This window comes from Schistocerca americana, chromosome 7, assembly GCF_021461395.2.
Source record: "Schistocerca americana isolate TAMUIC-IGC-003095 chromosome 7, iqSchAmer2.1, whole genome shotgun sequence".
In the NCBI taxonomy this organism is placed as follows: domain Eukaryota; kingdom Metazoa; phylum Arthropoda; class Insecta; order Orthoptera; family Acrididae; genus Schistocerca; species Schistocerca americana.
Window position 1 is genome coordinate 283,116,354 of NC_060125.1, and position 20,437 is coordinate 283,136,790.

Here is a 20,437-nt window from a genome sequence, read left to right on the forward strand (position 1 = left end):
ATACTATAAAATGATTTATGCTACAGAGGTGCAATTTTGCAACAAGAGATGGTAATTAAGCAAACAGAAAACAACCGACATCTAACGGTAATGAACATAAATTAGACAATGTACTCTTTCTTCCAGTAATCGAGCCTTGGTGCAGCGATCGATAGTTTGGACAATACTTTCTAAAACGTGTACTCTTTACGAAACACTCTGTAAATCGCAACACTTGGTTTTATTTATTATGATTTACCTCGAACCTGTTACTGTACTTTAGCAGAAGCAGAACATTTGGTGAATGGGAGTATCCTAACCCTTTAAAATTACACATCCCAGTCGTAATTGGTTGTACTCCGAATTTGTGCACTCGTACCACCTGTGATAGTATCTCATATGTGAACAGGCTAACAGGAACAAAGTGTACATGCGTCGTATTGCATATAGAGAGTACACATGCGCGTGTCCTGTCCTCACAATGTACCGGTTCCTTAACAGAATCTTGAGACTCTTCCTTTTCGGACCGCATCTAAGGACTTTTTAGGTACTCTTTCAAACAATCAGCAGAATGTATATGTAATTACAGATAACATAATTTAGAGCAGAATAAAGCCAAAATAAAATCTTTGCTATGTATAAATCAGAGGCTAAGTAAACCAACAGCTAGTAAGAGGGCTGTCAACGTGTCACATTGAAGTTGAGCATTAGACACACAGCTTTAGTTTGGCTTTACAAGTAATTGCGTGGAAATCGTAATCATAGCTGTTTTCTCGATTTTAAATCGTAATTTTGTAGATGAAAGTATGCTTTCATTAGTCTCAAGTGATCTAATGTGTCCATCGGGAACTGTAATATGTACATGAACGCTGCTTACCCCAATCCACACTTAATCATGAGTTACGTATACTCATATCCCAGTCGTAACCATTGCGACCGTAAATTGATCAGTAACTGTTGTCCGCAGCTCGTGGTCGTGCGGTAGCGTTCTCGCTTCCCGCGCCCGGGTTTCCGGGTTCGATTCCCGGCGGGGTCAGGGATTTGTTCTGCCTCGTGATGACTGGGTGTTGTGTGATGTCCTTAGGTTAGTTAGGTTTAAGTAGTTCTAAGTTCTAGGGGACTGATGACCGTAGATGTTAAGTCCCATAGTGCTCAGAGCCATTTGAACCAGTAACTGTAATTTTGTTTTCCCCGCCAATTAATAAATGTTTTCTTCAGCGTTTTCCATATTACCTTTCGTTTCTCTTCTTCATTTTGTAAATCTGGGACATTTAACACATTTTTTGCAAATTTTACCAAAAGACACGAGGAAATAATATTTGACACGTAGCTGACAAATTTTGACATTTACTTTGTTTGCGAAGATTATTGAAAGTGTATGTTGATTTCTTTCAAAAGAACGCACTCGTTCGCCGTAGTCAAACTGTTAATGGCGGAATTGTGCGTTGCAGCTATCTGTTCTTTGAGCGCTTTCATTCACACATCAAACCATTTCGCCCTTCAGTTGTTTCCGCTGGGTCCCTAATAACGTGTTTCTTACTATCTTCTCATAAGTGTATCAATTGTAGCACGGTGCTATACTACCCTCAGTTGTTTGCTTCGTGCGGTAGCGTTCTCGCTTCCCACGCCCGGGTACCCGGTTTCGATTCCCGGCGGGGTCAGGGACTTTCTCTACCTCGTGATGACTGGGTATTGTGTGCTGTCCTTAGGTTAGTTAGGTTTAAGTAGTTTTAAGTTCTATGGGACTGATGACCATAGATGTTAAGTCCCATAGTGCTCAGAGCCATTTTCAGCTGTTTGCTTTGAGCCGTCAAAGTGCTACGCTTATAACCTAGTCGTCGAACTCACATAACCCCCCCCCCCCCCCGTCCCTCCCTCTCTCTATCTCTCTCTCTCACACACACACACATACACACACACACACACACACACGAAACGGTTTTCATCCTTCATTTTCTACTCTCGCGTATGGTGGTGGAAGATGGGACGAGTAAGATACGGAAGGTGGCGTGTAACTTATGTTGGTTTCTGTCCAACTCTTTTCGCATAACCGCGGTTATTTTTTTGTTGTTCTTGAGAGCACTGACGTCACCAGAGGTACAGAGAAGCTGGGGTGGAGTGTGTGTGGCGGGGCACAGGGCAGCTCACGGTTGCAGAGAGACGCTGGAGCAATCGGGTAAACATTGTGTTTTCCTTTGTCCCAGCCGGTACTGGTGTCCCTCGTCCCGCTGACGTCGAACTCCGCTCACTTGGCGATTTTGTCTGCTTTGCTGAAGACGCATTTCTGTTGCCCGTGTCCCAGCTGCGACAGCCACGGCGAGGCTCGCTACGCCGGCAGCAAACTCTTCAATGACGGCCGCGAGCTGGTCTCCGGTGACAAGTGGCACTCTTTCCACGCCGACCGGCTCCCCATGATGGCGAAAGGCGGATGCTGGTGGGTGGATGTCCCCTGCAGCAGCCGTGATGAGGCCCCGCTTCCTAAGCCCAGGAGTCGACCGTGTTGCTGGATCTGTCGGTCCCTTATTGCCAGTAGACATCGGCTGGTACGTATTTCTCAATACAGTAAACGTTACTAAGAGCCGTATACTTTAGGTTATTTTATTTTATTTCGAACGCTACCAGTTTGATTGGTACACCCGGGCAGATGTTACGGGTTGCGTCACCTACATTCTCAGGCGCACAGCAGGCAGCGCGGCACTATGTTATGACTTTTTTTCAAACTGTTGCATCCTTGATCACCCGGTTCGCGATGTACGCTCCCCGGTTACTAAGGTCACAGATCACACTTTATTAACAATTACAATACAGAGTAATATCTCCTGTTACAGTTACCTTCTCTGAAAGTACACCAAGTCCTTTCATCCATACATGTATTTTTCCATCATTCCTTACTTTTCTACATGAACGCTGGTCTGCGCTACCCTCTTTTGTACGTAGCGTTCGAAATGAAATAAAATAACCTAAAGTACACGGCTGTTCATAAATTTATTGAATTATTGAGGTAGATGGCTCCAAATCACTTGTGGCAAGAGTTATTCGTAATCTCCCTGGGCACGCCATTTCGGCAACTCTTGCGCCCATCTCGGCCGACATATTTTGCTACTTCATGTTGCAAAAAACTGTTATCAACAAGCCCGCGCCTGGCTTACTGGTGAAGACTGCAATTCACTGCTGCAAATTCGCACTTAAACTACCTTACGCGGTGACACCACTGCAGCATTGTCTCTGTACATCGTATAACATATCGCAATTACGTCATGGTAAATTACTCAGAAACAGGTGAAATCAGGCATTTACCTGTTGTTACAGGAGCGGTAAGTTATTTAATCGAACCAATCATTGTGACAGTATATACATCTACTTGATATCAACACGTTTTAGAACAATGTCCTTCGACACATTTAATTTCTATCTTTCTTCATTTTAATGCCTTTGATTGGAAACACTGGTACAGGGCGGAATATCCAGTTCTGCCCTGAGAATACTTCAAAGTTTCCCCTCAGCCAAGGCCACTAATGAACGTTTAAACATTGACACTTGACTGAGAAGTAGCCGGTTCAATCCTTGCGATGCTGGATGTTTCCACCATAAATATATCACAGGCTTCGGGAGAAGGGATGGTGGAGTACAATTCCTGACCACTAGCCCTTGTGCGAATGTCATGGATTAAATTCTACATCTTCCGGAGTCTTTGAAGTAGTATTGATATGAGGATCTCTTGATGATGCTTCGTCGGTCGGTAAGCGACGACAAAAATCTAAAAATTACGTTGAGTTTCACAGTAAATGACTCTAAACGCGCGAATGTAGGATCAAACATGCAAGCTTCACAAATTATATGTTTGAAATGAATGGGAATGATAAAGACCTTTAAAATTTTGGCAGCTGACGCACTAGGAGGTACTTAAGTTAACAGTTTCACAGTGTGTGCCGTGACAAGTACTACACAGCCAGGGACTGACGGAAAACAAGCGATACCGCCATGGTCGAATAGAGGACAGTCTTCAGGTCCCGAAAACTCGTGAGTTGGCACAGTAGAATAGGAGGAGTCTACAGTTGGCTCTTATTGGCTTCATGAACGATGCACGGACAGGACTGTATAGCGTTGATGAGTCGCGAAGTCCTGCTGGTGTACGTCAGGGGCGAGCAATACCCTGGTGACCCACTACATCTGCAGTAACGTTGTCCAAAGCGAGACTGAATGCTGTCTGGTTGCGTTGGGGGCATGTGACATGATGAAGGAATTACTCGTGTACAAGCTGAACAGAGACGAATGAGGAACTGTTATAGATAATTGAAAAATCTACTGACATAGCGATTTTGTTCTAGGGCAGATTGTTATGACCTGATGCCTGTGAAGAGACATCTTGGAAACTGTGAATCTGGTCGGCTGTTCCTGTACAACTGTCATGAGTATCTGCGAAAAGTAGTCAAGCCACAAATAGGCTCCATGGTACCGAAGATTCACGCCTCATCACAGAAAATGGAGGTCGGAGACTTGCCCGCTCTGTAAAACAGAATAGTTGACGACCGCTGGCAGATATGGCGACAGAGTACATTGCTGGTACGGGTATAATGTTTAGCGATCACTGTTGAACCTGAGGCTTCACTGCAGGCGACCATGCGTGCTCTCGTGTTGGCCCAACATTATAGTCAATTACGATTGCACGGTGCACAGATTAGCGAGTTTGGACTGTGGATCAGTGTATTGCCTGAATGGATGAATCACGTTTCTTGTAACACCAGGTTGATGGACGTATCTAGATACACCATCATCAAGGTGAGCGGCTGCCCATAGATGCACCGCACGATGAGGGACTGTCACCTGTTCTTCCATGGGACCAGCAGTCGTAATGTAAGGCACCATGAAGCTCTTAACTATATGAACGTTATTGTGGACGACATGCATCCCGCCTCGTTTGATGTCTTCCCTGATAGCGATGCCATCTCACTAGGGTAATTTTCCTTATCGAAAGGACAGAATTTTCCTACAGTGATTTGAAGAAGACGATTGTGCAGTCACGTTAATGTGTTTGAAACGAAGTTCACCTGATATGAACCCAATGATCACATGTAGGACACTACTAGGCGCCTGCTCCAAGTCCACAAACCACAGACCTGTAGCTTACGGGACCTGGGTGACTTCTGCATGGACGTTTGGTGCCACATACCTGTTGAGACCTGCCAGGAATTCGTGGAATACATGCCACTCAGTCCAAAGGTAGACAAAAACGCTTCTAAGAATGCAGTCCTGTGGTATTGTGTAGTCTAAGTGGTTCGGTGTACTCATAGTGGTTTGGTCTATCAGTAAAAACTGACCGCCGATGAGCTGGAATGTATCTTTGATGGACGTACTACGACGATGGATCGGTCGTTAATCATCTGTTAGACTCCAGTTGCTGGCATGGCCCTCACGTTCTCCGGACCTGACACCGCGTGATTCGTTGACTTACGAGGACGCATCAGGGCAGCTGTGACTGACATCAATGCGGACGCTTTAGGGCGAGGGTGTATCGAACTAGACTACAGACTGGACGTGTGCCGTATGACTAACGGCGAACATGTTGACCATTTGTAAACATAGCACTAAAGTTGCTTGAGTTACGGTTTCCATACTTACAGTATATAGTACCAAACCTCCATACAAACATTTTAACGATCTTTCGAAAGTGCACGTGTAATTCTGATTAACCACCGACTTATCCTCATGGCATCCCACACGAATTCAACCGGACTGAAGTCGGGGGAAGGGGCTGACCATTCCCAGAATATCTCTCATTCCAAGAACTCGCTGTTCGATGCGGACGCGCATTGTCATCCATAAAAAGGAAGTCACGATCGAAAGAAGCCCTGAAAGAACCGCGTGTGGGAGAAGTGCACTGTCACAATAACGACTAGCGGCAAGAGTACGGTATTCAGAGATACAGTGGTCGGTACGCTTATGCAGCATGATACCTCTCCACACTGTGAACTTGGACTACGAAAGCGATCGACAATGTTCTTGTGTGCATTACGTGTTCTCATCTATTGCCATACCGGTGTACGTCCAGAAACACTACTGACATTGAATATGCACTTATTTGCATAAAGCACGCGACCTCACTCCTTGTTGGCCCCGTTCCTATGCTCCTGGAAACATGGTGAACGTTGCCACCTAAGTGCAAGTGTCACAGAAACACGACGCACGGGTCGTGCCGGCGAACAGACCGCCTCCATGCAGACGCCGTGTCGCTGTGGAGCGTGAGATTATGTGCCTTGCAATTGCACCCGTTGTTTCTTAATGTGGGTCCTTCTCGCCTGCCGCACAATACAGCAGTCTTCTGCTGCTGTAGATGACAGTGGTCGCACTTCTCGTCTCCTTCGAATGCTCGCCAGGTAAGTGAAAGGAAACTGTGAGCAATACCAAACTCCTGGGCAAAACTCGTCATACTTCGTCCTTCTTACAGCTTCCAGGTGATTTTTTCCCTTGTGACGTCGTCCAGTTGTTGCCTCTCAGCCATGTTGTAAGAAGGACACCATCATAGTCCACCTTAATTGCTCGCTGATTGACGCGCACTTTCTTTTCCCGTTCCTTCAACAGTCTTTTGATGCGGGGCCTGCACCTTTTCGCGCAATAGTCACGGGAAGTAACGTAAGACGGGATGTAGTCTTCTGGCAATAATGTTCCATCTGAACACCAGAGAAGCAATGAAGGAAATAAGAGAAAGGTTCAGGAGTGGAATTAAAATTCAAGGTGAAAAGATATCATGTATGATTCGCGGATGACAGTAGTGTCGTGAGGGGGAGTGAAGAAGACCTAAAGGGTCTGTTGTATGGAATGAACAGATTAATGAGTACAGAATATGGATTGTGAGTAAATCGATGAAAGACGAAAGTAATGAGAAGTAGAAGAAATGAGAACAGCGAGTAACTTAACATTAGGATTGATGGTGACGAAGTAAAAGAAGTTAAGGAATTCTGGTACCTAGGCAGCAAGGAGGACATCCAAAGCTGATTAGCACTGGCAAAAAGAGCATTCCTGACCAAGAGAAGTCCCCTACTATCAAACATAGGCCTTTATTTGAGGATGAAATTTCTGAGAAAGTACATTTCGAGCACAGCATTGTATGGTATTAAATAATGGACTGTGAGAAAAACGGAACAGAACAGAATCGAAGCATTTGAGATGTGCTCCTATAGACGGATGTTAAAAGTTAAGTGGTCTGATAAGGTAAGGAATGACGTTTCTGAGCAGAATCGGAAAGGATTGTGAGGAAAACACTGACAAGGAGATGGGACAGGACGATAGGACATCTGTTAAAACATCAGGGAATGACTCCCATTGTAGTAGAGAAAGCTGTAGAGGGCAAAAACTGTAGAGGAGCACAGAGATTAGAATACATCCAGCAAACAACTGAGGACGTAGATTGTAACTGGAGTTCTGAGATGAAGAGGCTGGTAAAGGAGAGAAAGGAGAGGAATTCGTGGCGGGCCGCATCAAACCAGTCAGAAGACCAATGGTTCAAAAAAAAAAAAAAAAAAAAAAGAAAAGAAAAGAAAAAAGAAAAAAAAACACGCCTTGTGACACCAACCTTCTGTGCGTGACTGGGAGAGCGCTGACAATATGCTCACGCATGTTCATTCATTTCGACCTAATAGTTTATAATGTATGTTACTTAATCTATCTCTTCCTTACGTGTTGCTGGCCAGAGAACATACCAGTGAGAGACATTCCATTAAAAACCAGAAGGCTCCTTTGAAAATAAAGGCTTGTAGTCCTGCGCGTAAGTTGAAAATCATCACAAATTCCCATATTCTTTCATGCAGAAGATATTTTCCTATCAGATTAATCATTTGGATACAATCTGTATCATATTTCTCCTTTACGATCTTTGGCCGCATAATATAGCAAAACTAGGAATTAAATGCTATAATGTGGCTGCCAAGAAAAGCAATATTTAACAGGGCACCTTTTTTTCACAATTAATAGGGAACAGACGTGGGATCAGCAACAGAAACGAGTTATTTGACAACGCATATTCGGAAAACTCGCTATGTACACACTTTAAGAAGTATTAGTTATCTACCACGTATCATGTTTCATTCACAAGAGGCTATCGCTTTCGCACAAATACGCTGACAGTATTTTCCCGATTTATGCCCCACTAAAGGCGCCGGAAGCCCCTTGTTTATGCGTCTGGTGCGGCAGCTCCTATGATGAATGGTCTGCGGCAGCCGTTTCTGAGAACTTCTGGCCATCCTTTCCAGAAGCCTCTGCCCGATACGAGGTTAATACACTCTGCACGCCGTGAAGAAAGTAAAGCTCAATAGAACAGCTCCCTCATTTTATGGACGTGACGAACCTTACAACGTAGTTCAAGCAAATCTAATGGACAGGATGTGTGGTAAATCGTCGATTATTTGAAACAAAAATTGGTAACGGGAAGCGGTGTTCGGGTACTTATTTTTCGAATAACAGATAATTTTGATCACATGTTATACGGTTCTCAACAAAATTCTTCATAGCATGGCACCGCATTGTCAATATCTAAAATTATGCAAATTCCGAGGCACTGTTGCCTCCTGAGGAGGCCACATTCAACAGTGGTCACATATTCTGAAACATTTTATCGACAGTGAAAGCAGCCATGGAGGCCTACGTTTACATATTTTACCGACATTGTTCGGAATATGAAACGAAGAAACACCGAATTAAACACAGAATTGTACATTAACTTTTAACTATGTTTCTTATAAATAACATAGCAGGTTGAATGCATAATATTGTTTAACGTAGTCCTACATTCTAAAAAAAGAAGTCTAAAATGTTTAATTGATGTGATATTATTTTATTCTCAGGCTGACTGCATAGTCTATTGTAGTCCTACATTCTAGAAAAAGAGGTCTAACATTGTTTAACTGATCTGATATCATTGTATTCTGCTGATATGCGTTTGTTTACCGTCAAATCTGGCAAAAGTTTTAGAAATAGCAACTAGACTATATTACGTTCTTATTGTTCTTCTAACCGTTTTATTGTCGTTTCACGGAAGAGGAAAGTTTTCTTGTGGAAGTTCCTTTTCTAGCATGATCGATGTCACAACGCCTTAGGGGCTCAGCATTCGCTTGTTGAGTACAGGCTTGGCAACCACGAGGTTCCTGGACTGGGGAGTGAGAAGCGCTGCCAGTCTTCTGTCAACGTAAGCCCTGGGCTTGCCTCGGCTATTGAGGCTTGACCACTCGTCTCGTATAGGGTGCCTTAAATGATGCTGCTTCCTCGGAATGCTACACAACAAGTCAAGCAAATAACATTAGTAGTTATATTTCTACAAAGCAGATTGAGAATACTTAACTTTAATGTACAAAACTGTCGTAAGCGATGGGCGACATGCAACTTAAGTCAGAGTCGTGTACTACATGTCATGTTCAGGCAAGTCTGTCACACGGTTTGTGGATCACTACTAACTGTTCTCGTAGCACTCTCTGGTAGGCCGTGCTAATACTCCGCAAACACTTTCCACTGATGTCCGGCAGAGGCTGGCAGGAGTGGCGTTTATATTCACTTCCTGCAGGTGTCGCTACTGTTGTGGAGCGGTCCTAATCAGCGCACCATTGGCCGACGTTCCATCTCTGGTCTTGCGTTCTTCGGCTTCGTTTCGGCGCTTGTGGTTATTACGCCAGAACATTCCTCCCCCCCTCCCCCCCTCTCCCCCGTGCTCACAAAGCGACGGACCGTCGTCGTGTAGGGAGCGCGACCACAGCGGGGGCTGCAGGAGTGTGGGCGAAACGTCGGGCCGGAAGCTGTGCCTGCAGGAGACGTCAAGCTTCCGGCCGTACCCCGTCATCCGGCCTGCGCCCTGGCGGAAACGTCCCCCTGAAAACGACCTGAAGGGTTTGCGTCCACCACCTGCTGACATAAACCAGATGAAGAAAGCGGCGACTGCTGCGGTGTGGGTAGGTCCAACTCCATCGTTGGGGCGAGAAGAGGCGGAGGAGGCGAAGGTTCCGTCCATGGGGTCGTCCCACGGTGTCGTGATGACGTTCTCTGGATACTGCTGTGGCCGCGCTGCCCTCCGGACCCGTGAATCTGGGGAAAGAGAGACTGAAAGATCTTCGTAAATAAGAGGCGAAGTTGAGTTTGATGGCGGCGTTTGCAAGCCATTGGGACCTGAAATAAGGGCAAAGTCGACGAACGATCTCACCTCGCGCCCACCGTTTGCAGCCCCTAAAAACCCCGTGAAAGACAGTATCATGCGGCGCCGGATGCTGTGGAGGGTGGAGAAGGGGGGCCAGTACCCGATGGCGGTGGCCGTGAAGGAGTTCAACCATGGTCCATCTCGTGGGTGATAACGATGTGAGGCGAGAAACAGTAGCAATGCTTGATCCCTGGTGCGCAAGGAGCGAAGTTAGGCCATCTGCTGCTTGAAGGTTCCTGCAAAAGGTTCCGCTTCGCCGTTTGACTGTGGGTGGAACGGTGCACTGAAGTTGTAGAGGCTATTGTCAGCGTAAATAGTGTCAAAATTTTATAGAATTTACGATTTTAAGTGGGGAAGTAATCCGACTTTTACCACAATGCTAATTGTTTCGGAAAGTGTGTATAGTTCTCTCATATAATGAAAAGATAGTATATGGGATTACGTTTCATTCTTTTATATCAGAACGAACCAATTTGAATAGTTTTCTTGCAACCGGAGCCACCTGAATTGATTACTGACAGAATAAATGTAAAAGATTTGTATACAGTGTTGTCTTATTGCATTTATACTGTAAATGTGTGTCAATCCAGCTGGGCTATTATTATGTACTCTATTGTCTTGTGTGAGTTCTGAAATACAAGTTAAGGCTGATTTAGTTAAAGGTAGGGATAATGTCTGCCATATATAAAACGGAAGGCCTAAATTGCAGTTCTATGACTGTTTCTCTGTGAAAGTGATTACTGCTACTACCCACTTTGTAGTTCGTCTAGTTGTGTATGTTCATTGCATTTCACTGATAAGTAATTAATAAGTTTCTTTTGCTATAGTAAAATTAGATCCTTTCTAAATAATGTTTTTACATTATTGTGACTAATTAGGCTGGCGAATGTATTATTTCATTTACAAGTATTCTGTTACCGTAAATTCTACATTAATTTATTCTTACTGCAATCTGCCAACTATCATTACGATGTTAAAGTTCGATGTCCTATTTCTATTAGGAAAACACGGTCAAATCCTAAACTCCTCTCAGACGGTAGCACTTACTGCATGCTTAGGCCATATTTGGTATCAATAGTCAGCGGTTGTGTAGTCCGTTACCTCCTTGTTACAGTTTGAAAGTTCTGTTATTGGGAAACTGTGCAGTTCATGCATTATCTCGACTTTAGTAGAGTTATACGAGGCTTTTCCCGTGACAAGACTATTGGTTCTGTTGGAGTATAGGTGATATAAAGTGACTGCAACATTTCCTTTTGTAACGCTTTAGGGATCAACACACGTGACTGTCGAGTGTCATTTTGAATAAGAAACACACATTTCTGTACAGCAAGGCAATGCCGACGTACAAAGTATCGGCGCAGTAGAGTTCTTTATGCTATGCAATGAGGGAGGCCAAGATGTGCGAATGTGTGTCAGCAGAAGTTCAAATCTGGATCAGCTTCCGCCACCTGTGCATTTTTGTTATAGTTCAGCGGAAAAGAGTGAAGCAATCCAGAACCCTGGGCATCAATGTGACCACAAGACTCAGCAGAAGCGTCAAAGTCTGTATCAGGGCCAATCGGAAGACGTTAATGTGCGTCCGCATTACCATGTTTAGCTGTCGGACGATACAAAATCTCGTACTGGTCTTGAGACAACAACAAAGCCTATCTTCGCTATTTTAGGGCAGTTCGTGCAGGAACAGGTTTCATCGGATGAAACAAGGACTACAAAGTCTTGTGATCCGATACTAAGTAGAATTTTCTGCCATACAATTAGTGGTATAATTTGGTGACAATAGCCAAAGCCTCTTTTTCAATCTGTGAATATTTACACTGAGCTTTGGACAACATTTTTGATGCGAAAGCAATAGGTCTGTCTTTATCACCAATTATGTGCGAGAGCACTGCACCAATTCCGTAAGCGTCAACGTACAATACAACAGGTTTGTGAGGATCAAAGTGAACTAAGCAGCGATCACTGAACAATGTATCTTTTAAGTTTTTGAAAAGCTACTTGGCACTCATCTCGCCAAACAAAATGGACATTCTTGCGACGCAATCGATGCAATGGAGCCGCTATTTGCGCAGCATTCGGTATGAAAAGAACATAATATATATCATAATCCCTAAAACTGACTGCAATCCTATGATATTGCGAGGAACTGACAAGTGTCATATGGCTAACATTGAAGAGGATGTACACCTTGACTGTTTATGACATGACCCAGATACTGAAACTTAGGTTTAAAAAAATCACACTTGTCCAGTGTACACATTACTCCTGCATCAGATACCACATGATACAAAGGACTTAAATTTGCAATATGTTCTTCAGGTCTACGACCTGCTACTACAGTATAGTCCAGTTTGGCACTTGCGCAGTCAGCTGTTATAAATACCGTTGGAAAATGGTGGGTGCGGAAGCAATGCCAAAATGCAAACGCAAATATTTAAACTAGCCCAAGTGAGTATATACTACACACACTTTTGTGATTCTTCATAGAGCTGTATTTGAAGATATGCGTCGCGTAAATCAATTTTTGAAAAGTAGCGTCCAGCGCCTAATCTGTCCATCAAATCCTCTGGGAGTGGCAATGGGTAAATCAATTACAGTTTGTGGGTTGACTGTAGGCGTAAAGTCAACGCAGAGGCGAATGCGATCTGAAGGTTCGGGGAGTAAAACCAGTGTACTTGCCCACTGACTAGCTCATACGGGCGCAACAACTCTGCTATCTTGCAGTTCGGTAAGTTCAGCAGCGACTCTGTCCCGTAACGCAATGGGAACCGTTCTGGCCCATCAAAAGTTTGGTTGAGAATTGCCTTTCAGAGTAATACGTGCAACAAAACTGTTAGCTTTGCCTAAACCTTCAGAACGGAGTTCCGGCAATTCTTTTAGCAAGCTAGCTACACTGTCTTTTGCATTGAATGCAGACACTGACAACAGATTGTCCTGAATGTTAAAGCCAAACAAATCAAAAGAATCAAGTCCAAATATGTCATCACACTCGTGTGATTATAGCACTGTAAAAGTCACTGTTCACCTATGGGAGCCATACACAGCAGACAAAGTATATGTTCCGAGAATGGGAATGTCTTGTCCATTATAAGCAGTCAGATGTGTGCTAGTTTTAGGCAGGTGTGGAGAGCCTAACAGTTCATATGTGTGACGATTGAGCAATGTGACAGAGGCAACCGTGTCCAACCGAAATTTCACACCTTTCCCTCAAATAAGTAAATGAACAAAACGTTTGTTTGACTGGCGTATCACTGAAGAAACTGCTCGCCTGCTAAAGCCCGTTGCAGACCGTGAATATACTGGGCCGAATTCTGATGTTTGTTCCGCTGCAAACATACGGATTGCGCATGTCCTTTCCTACCACAAGGCTAACACTGAGCTTGTTGGCAGGGGCAGTCTTGACGTTTGTGCTGTGCATAACAGCGAGAGAAAGATTCTGTTCGCCTGTGTAGCGATCTGTTTACTGAACTACTTAACGCGGTGTGGATGGAGGTTACTCGGCGTGGCTGGATACGCCGCCGGTGAGGAATGAGACTATCGCAACTAAGGGACTCAACCCGACAAAGAGCTACCCGTATACGAAGATAGTATCTGTCCTTTCGGACACACACACACACACACACACACACACACACACATATATATATATATATATATATATATATATATATATAGGGTGAGTCACCTAACATTACCGCTGGATATATTTCGTTAACAACATCAAACACTGACGAACCGATTCCACAGACCGAACGTGAGGAGAGGGGCTAGTGTAATTGTTTAATTCAAACCATACAAAAATGCACGGAAGTATGCTTTTTAACACAAACCTACTTTTTTTAAATGGAACCACGTTAGTTTTGTTAGCACATCTGAACATGTGAACAAATACGTGGTCAGTGCCGTTTGTTGCATTGTAAAATGTTAATTACATCCGGAGATATTGTAACCTGGATGCAGTCATTACACAACTCCTCCCAATTTTTCTCCTTCTGGGTGGCTTTAATGGCCATACCCTTTGTGGGGCAGAACCAAGGTTACTAGCCGTGGCTGAGATGTCGAGGACCTACTAATTCAACTCGACCATTGTCTCCTACATACAGGTGCGCCCACACATTTCAGTGTGGCACATGTTCGGCCATTGATCTCTCAGTTGGCAGTCCTGGCCTTCTCCCAACTATCCAATGGAGAGCACTTGACGAATTGTGTAGTAATGACTGAGCCGTAGTAAATTTAGCTTTGAAAAGCGCCCCGCAGCGCGTAGCGTGAAGGTGTCGTCCGCCGTTTTCTGGCGGTGGCGCCGTTGCCGCAATTGAAGGCTTCGGTGTCTCCCTCTGGCGGGAAAGGGGAAAAGTTGGCTGTTCGCGTGGGTTTAAAAAGTGGTTGTATGGGCTCTCGTGGTGTTGGCAGTCGGGGCATCAAGAAGCGACTTCTCTGCTGGTGCTAGAGAGACAGCACGCAGACCGCGGCATAAGCGTAAGCGACGCGAGCAGCGGCTCCATAGTATGGGACGTTAACTGCTCGTAGCGAAAGGAATCTTCTTGAGCATGGGTCCGCGAGGGGCCTAATTTGCAGTTCGGCCATATGCTGTCGACCGGCGAGGAGGTTCTTAAAATCGGCGAGCCTTCCTGCGTCCGTTAAAACGGCTGGCAGCGGGCGGCTCCGCAGAGCATTTGGAGGTGCGGGATTGGTTCAGTCCTGGGAGTCGTAACGCACCAGAAGTTGAGTATTGATTTGCAATCACACTTTATGAAATTTAATTGAATTCAATTTACTTATTCTTGTTAATTATACCAGCGGTATATTTTGGGGGTTTCCCGCCATTCATTCTCGTCAGCCCACCCACTGGAAGGTGGTAATATTAGGAAGGGTGGTCTGTTTGTCCCCTTTTGAAGACGAAAAGGAGGTGGGGGGGAGGGGAGTCAGAGTAAAGGCGTGGGCTGGATTGCTTCTTTCCCCTCCCAGTTTACCTACGGGTTTATTCGACTGTTAGCCTCTGCCATGTCTGTGAAAGTCTAAGGCACCAATGGCTGTACCGTTTAGAATGCTGGGCACCAAGACCTGATCCATTATCTCGCCTGCCATAACTAGTATTACTAGACTCACGTGAAAAATGTACTATAAGAATGAAGAAAAATTCGTTTTGCCTCGTGGTAGGAACTAGTCAATTGCATAACGAATACCTGCTCATCTGGTAGCTGTAGCTTACGTAAATCTGCGTTTATGTGTAATTGGCTATACTCAGGAAAGGTTGTTAATGTACGCCGTAATGGACTTTTTGATACTGCTTCTAGTCAGCAAAAACTGTTGTGTGATTTTCCAATTCAATACTTTTTAAGGCTTTGACTCAATATGCTCATGTGTTTTAAATAGGTAGTTGGTTAGTAGTGTGTTTTGTTGCCATGCAAAAGTTTTCCATTTGATTACGGGTAGAAAATGTTGCCTTGAAAGGAGAATGTTGTATAAGTTCGCAAGTCCTACCTTGCGAGTGTGTGTTTGCCGTAAGTTGACTGGGAGAAATTTGTAAAGTTTTTTTTATATATTTTGGCGATGTTAATGTTATTAACTGTGAGTGTTCCCTTCCCTCCCCCCCCTACCCCCACCCCCCACCCCCCCTCCCGGGTGCATGACTCATGCATTTTGGTTGTTCTATTCTGAGAACTTTTGTAAACAGGACTGTCTTCATATGTTGCACACAAGTTACATTCTGCGCCATTTAATGAGCCTGAGTGAGTCTGTTGTGGGCGGCCATAACTACGGCTGTTGTTACCAAATGGGAAATTTGTCTGCCCAAAAGTTAAGCTATACATTCAAATTGTATTCATTTATTAATGTAGTGGAATTCTCCTGTAATTTAGCTGAGCTTGAAATATTATACAGCGTCGCATTGTGCATGTTAAATTGCTTGCCTGTACTTTTTTTACAATAATTTAATAATTTAAAAGTGCTTTCCTATCGTAAATTGTGACTTATTCGTTAAATGATTGTTTTCTTTAAATATCGTAAAGTCTTATACTAAATTTAAATAAAGAGTATTACTTAAAATTGTGTGTAACTTCACCAGTTATTCCTTGGCACCTACTTCCACTTTACATTTTGTGTATTAATTCTGATTAATAACGTTTGGTGAACCAGTAGTAATTTTACGGTTCAATGGCCACTTTCCACTGAAACATCCCCTTAGAACAATTTATACAGCACTGTGCTTAAACTGATACACAATATTTTTTTTAGCGCAACGCAATCTGACTTTCAAAAATCCCTACAAAAAAAATGGCCCTGACTAACATTAACCTATGCATTTCACAAATCGCTTACCTCACAAAAATCTTGGTTACTCGAACTACTACTACTGCCAGCTAAATAAAAGATTCAGACTATGGAAGGCACTAACTACTGATAGGAATAGTTAGCAAATGAAAGATATTAATAGAGAACAAACAATGTATTTACCTTAATATCATCATATATATTTATATCAGTTCATGACAAATTTCAAAACTCCGCCATCTCTCTCCCCACATCCACCACTGCTGGCGGCTCACCTCCAACTGCGCAATGCTACGCGCTGTTCACATCCAGCTGCCGCTACCCAACACTACAATGGCAGACAACAATGCAAACTAGCCACAGACTGCACACAGCACGGCCAGTGATTTTCATACAGAGCGCTACGTGGCGTTGCCAATAAGAAAACATAAACAGCCTACTTACATAGCCCCCATGCTCCCCATAAAAAAATTTTACAAATTGTTTTGGGCAGTGGCCAATAATTATTTGATAAAATTTTTCATAATTACAGTAAGAAAGATATCAAATGCACACACTTATTGATACAATGTTGGTCAAAAGCTAAATTTTTCTCACAGTCCATAAAAACAGTCCTGATCGTTCATCACAGTAAAATAGCAGTGTTTTTCTCAAAGTCTGAGCAGTAAAAGAAATTGCACACAGAAGTAGTGGATTTCCATGCTGTCTTGAAGAAGTAGTGTTGTCCTTCCAATGGAAAGACAGTGCTGACTCTTGACATGCAGACAGGTAATGGGCCACAACAGAGCAAACCCACAGCAGAGTCAGTCGAAATTTTGAACAGTATTGGTAGGTAGGTCATCACAGAGCAGACCCACTGTAGTCCTGGTAGAGATTACGGTATTGGTGAGCCGCCAGAGGAGCAGACCCACTGCAGTCCTTGTAGAAATAATGGTACTGGTGAGTCAGTAAAGGTGTAGACCCACTGTGGTCCTTGTAGAAATGGCCAGCAGCCATCTGTTGTGACTGTGCAGGTGCACAATCACCATTGAAGAGTCTTGCGGATAACATGGCAAGTCCAAAACCACCACTTGTGCACTCACAAAGTTTTTGGAATTGTCCTTAGAACCAGCAATGCTGTTAACCAGTCCCTTGCTGAATTATTAACACACGTGCAAACACTATCAGTCCCTACTTCTCACATATTGTCCATATACTATGACCAACAGAAACGTGTGCAGTGAAATGTAACTTACAAGTTACTTAATTTGATGAACTGGTGTCAATTACAATATTATAACATAAGAATACAATTACGAAGGTACAAAATACATCATTAAAGAACATAACGATACAGATAACATTTGTGGTACAGGCTTTACAAAAGAATCGAACTAACATATACATCAGTGTTACAGGAATTATGACATAAGTAAATACATAAAATATCAGAATCACTTCTGGAGCATCAACTTTGCACATGAGCATTAAAAGAAAACAGAATAAATAATGTCTAAGAATATTTACAAGGTAAATAACATATTATTAATGACAATTATATTTGAGGATAACAGTATTCCTCAACATAGTGAATGTAGCTTAGTATTAGAAGAAGAAAAAATTCTATGAAACTACATAGAGACAGGAAGAAAACAAATACACAATGGTACACAAAGACATAGTGGGATAACACAAAAGGAAAGGACAGGGTTCGTTTTCAGTGTAACATTTGGTACTGCAGTCCAACCCAAAACTTCATTCCATAGATCTTTCGTCTTATTTCGAAATTTGCTCCAGCCAAAAAAATCCTATCCAAGCATGCTTTCTGTATTTTTCTCGTATAACCTCTCAGTGCATTTCTTCAAATTCATCGCAACTCATTCTCTTATAGGCTACCCCCTCTTAAGCTAACTTAACTCTACTGAGCTCAGATGCTAAACTAAGGAACGAGGCAATGCAGCAGCACAAAACAATTAACACGAACACCAATGACAAAAAAAATCAAATTGGCAAAGTAAGCAACAATATTACAACTAATACAAGGCAATGAGCAGCAAACAAGAAAAATAAATCAGTAGTAAACTGGCTTAGCAGAGTAACACAAATTAAAATTCAGTAGCACTATGCCTGGCGAACAGCAGCAGTAAATGCTATAACGTATACCTAAGCATGACAAAGTTCAAGCAGAAAAAATAGTACACTAAAGACAACAATGCAGATAAAGGTAATGTATAATCGCATCTTAATGTCTATGTAATTAAAGTGGTGCACCACAAGAAGTTATTCTACCAAAAAAGTTATTAAGTTCTTGAAAAGAAAATTATGAATGCAGTTCCTGTGAAGGTAAATGTCTTTTTGTGCTCTCTCATTTTTTTTTGAAAAAATTATCATTTACTCGATCTGTAGACAGAAAATATTTATATTAGTACATCTATAAAATTTTATTTTAACCAATGCTGCAGTGCAGCTAGAAATTAATATTATTAATTATTATAATATTAAACAAAATGAGTAAACAAATACATGAAGCAAGCCATATGGCATTTCTCTCAATTAGCAAGACAATAGCTGTGAAATGACCGAGCGAGGTGGTGCAGTGGTTAGCACACTGGACTCGCATTCGGGAGGACGACGGTTCAATCCCGTCTCTGGCCATCCTGATTTAGGTTTTCCATGATTTCCCTAAATCACTTCAGGCAAATGCCGGGATGGTTCCTTTGAAAGGGCACGGCCGATTTCCTTCCCCATCCTTCCCTCACCCGAGCTTGCGCTCCGTCTCTAATGACCTCGTTGTCGACGGGACGTTAAACACTAATCTCCTCCTCCTCCTCCTGTGAAATGTTTCTCACCGTTTCATTAGGCATTTTAGTAAATATCATAAATTAAGAGCTCCACAGTGTAATCATATGTTTCCAAGTTCGAGCGTGTTGTATTTGCGATGCTTTCTACAAAGGAATGTCAATAGCGAGGACAATGGCCTCCTTTTTTTTTTGCACCTAATGGCTTTCTTTCGTCAGACGTCTACCTCTCAGCTGGGCGCCCAAAACGCATTACGCAAAGGTCACTTACCTTTCTGCTGAAATATTTACGATGGCAGTTTCCGCCACAGTGACAGTCTCATATAAAAATATTTCACAGGTCAAGAATTTGGGTTACAAATCTGTAGAAACAAAATCCTATAAATATAACAAGGTCTAAAAAATTTTCGCCAGCATTGTGATACATTCACACATATACACACATTTCATAACTCTTAAAGTACGATTCTTGGTTTCCAACAACCTTTTTCATGAACCAGAGTCCCTAACCACTACTCATTATTCCTTACCTTATTCGTCGACACTTCTTCAATATTTCATCATAACAGATACGTAGCATAATCAAATAACTCATATAGCATCAGCTTACTGATCATAGACATACCGCAACAGCATAATACACATAGTCATCGTAGTAATAACATCATAACAACTCTCAAAATCGTCGTAGCTTCCTCCAATAATTTCAAAACCTAAAAAAATTCACTGCTCATGTCAAAAGTGTCATCTGCCACAAACGCACTTCAAAAATCATGATCCCATACCAAATACATCATTCAAAGCTCTCATAGTATCACAATGGTTCCGAAAAAATATGAACAGTTTACAAAGTACAGACAAAATACAGTTTCATAAGTGTGAAGTTATCCAACTGTGTAATTGCATTAACGTCTGTCACTGATGTTGTAAAAAAAGTTTCTTTCTCTGTTAAATAATCAGATAGCTGCGTAATTCTGTGTTAGAGAAATATGGTACCGATGTGTAAAGTTGTATAAACAAATACCATATTAGCTAGGGCTCCTTGTGCTTGCCAAACACATGGTACACAAAGAAAGCGTGTACCCCCCTGAGGATTAATGAATAATACCCTCAGGTGTTACAGATTACAGCAATGGAATGAAATGTGTCACGGAAAACCTTTGTATCATTGTACTTCAAATATCTTTAAAAATAAATGATTTAAGTGCAAAATTAATCACTCAAATTTGTGTCCTATAGC

At 42.7% G+C, this 20,437-nt stretch overlaps 1 protein-coding gene and 1 non-coding gene across 2 annotated transcripts in view; one reads left to right on the plus strand and one right to left on the minus strand.

Moving 5' to 3' along the window:
* The window catches only part of LOC124622875 (translation initiation factor IF-2-like), a 168,455-nt gene that overhangs the window by 82,388 nt on the left and 65,630 nt on the right, over nt 1-20,437 (minus strand). The window lies entirely within an intron of this gene.
* Nucleotides 18,982-19,054, plus strand: Trnaa-cgc. The gene has a single exon. It is a non-coding gene; the product is annotated as a tRNA-Ala (tRNA).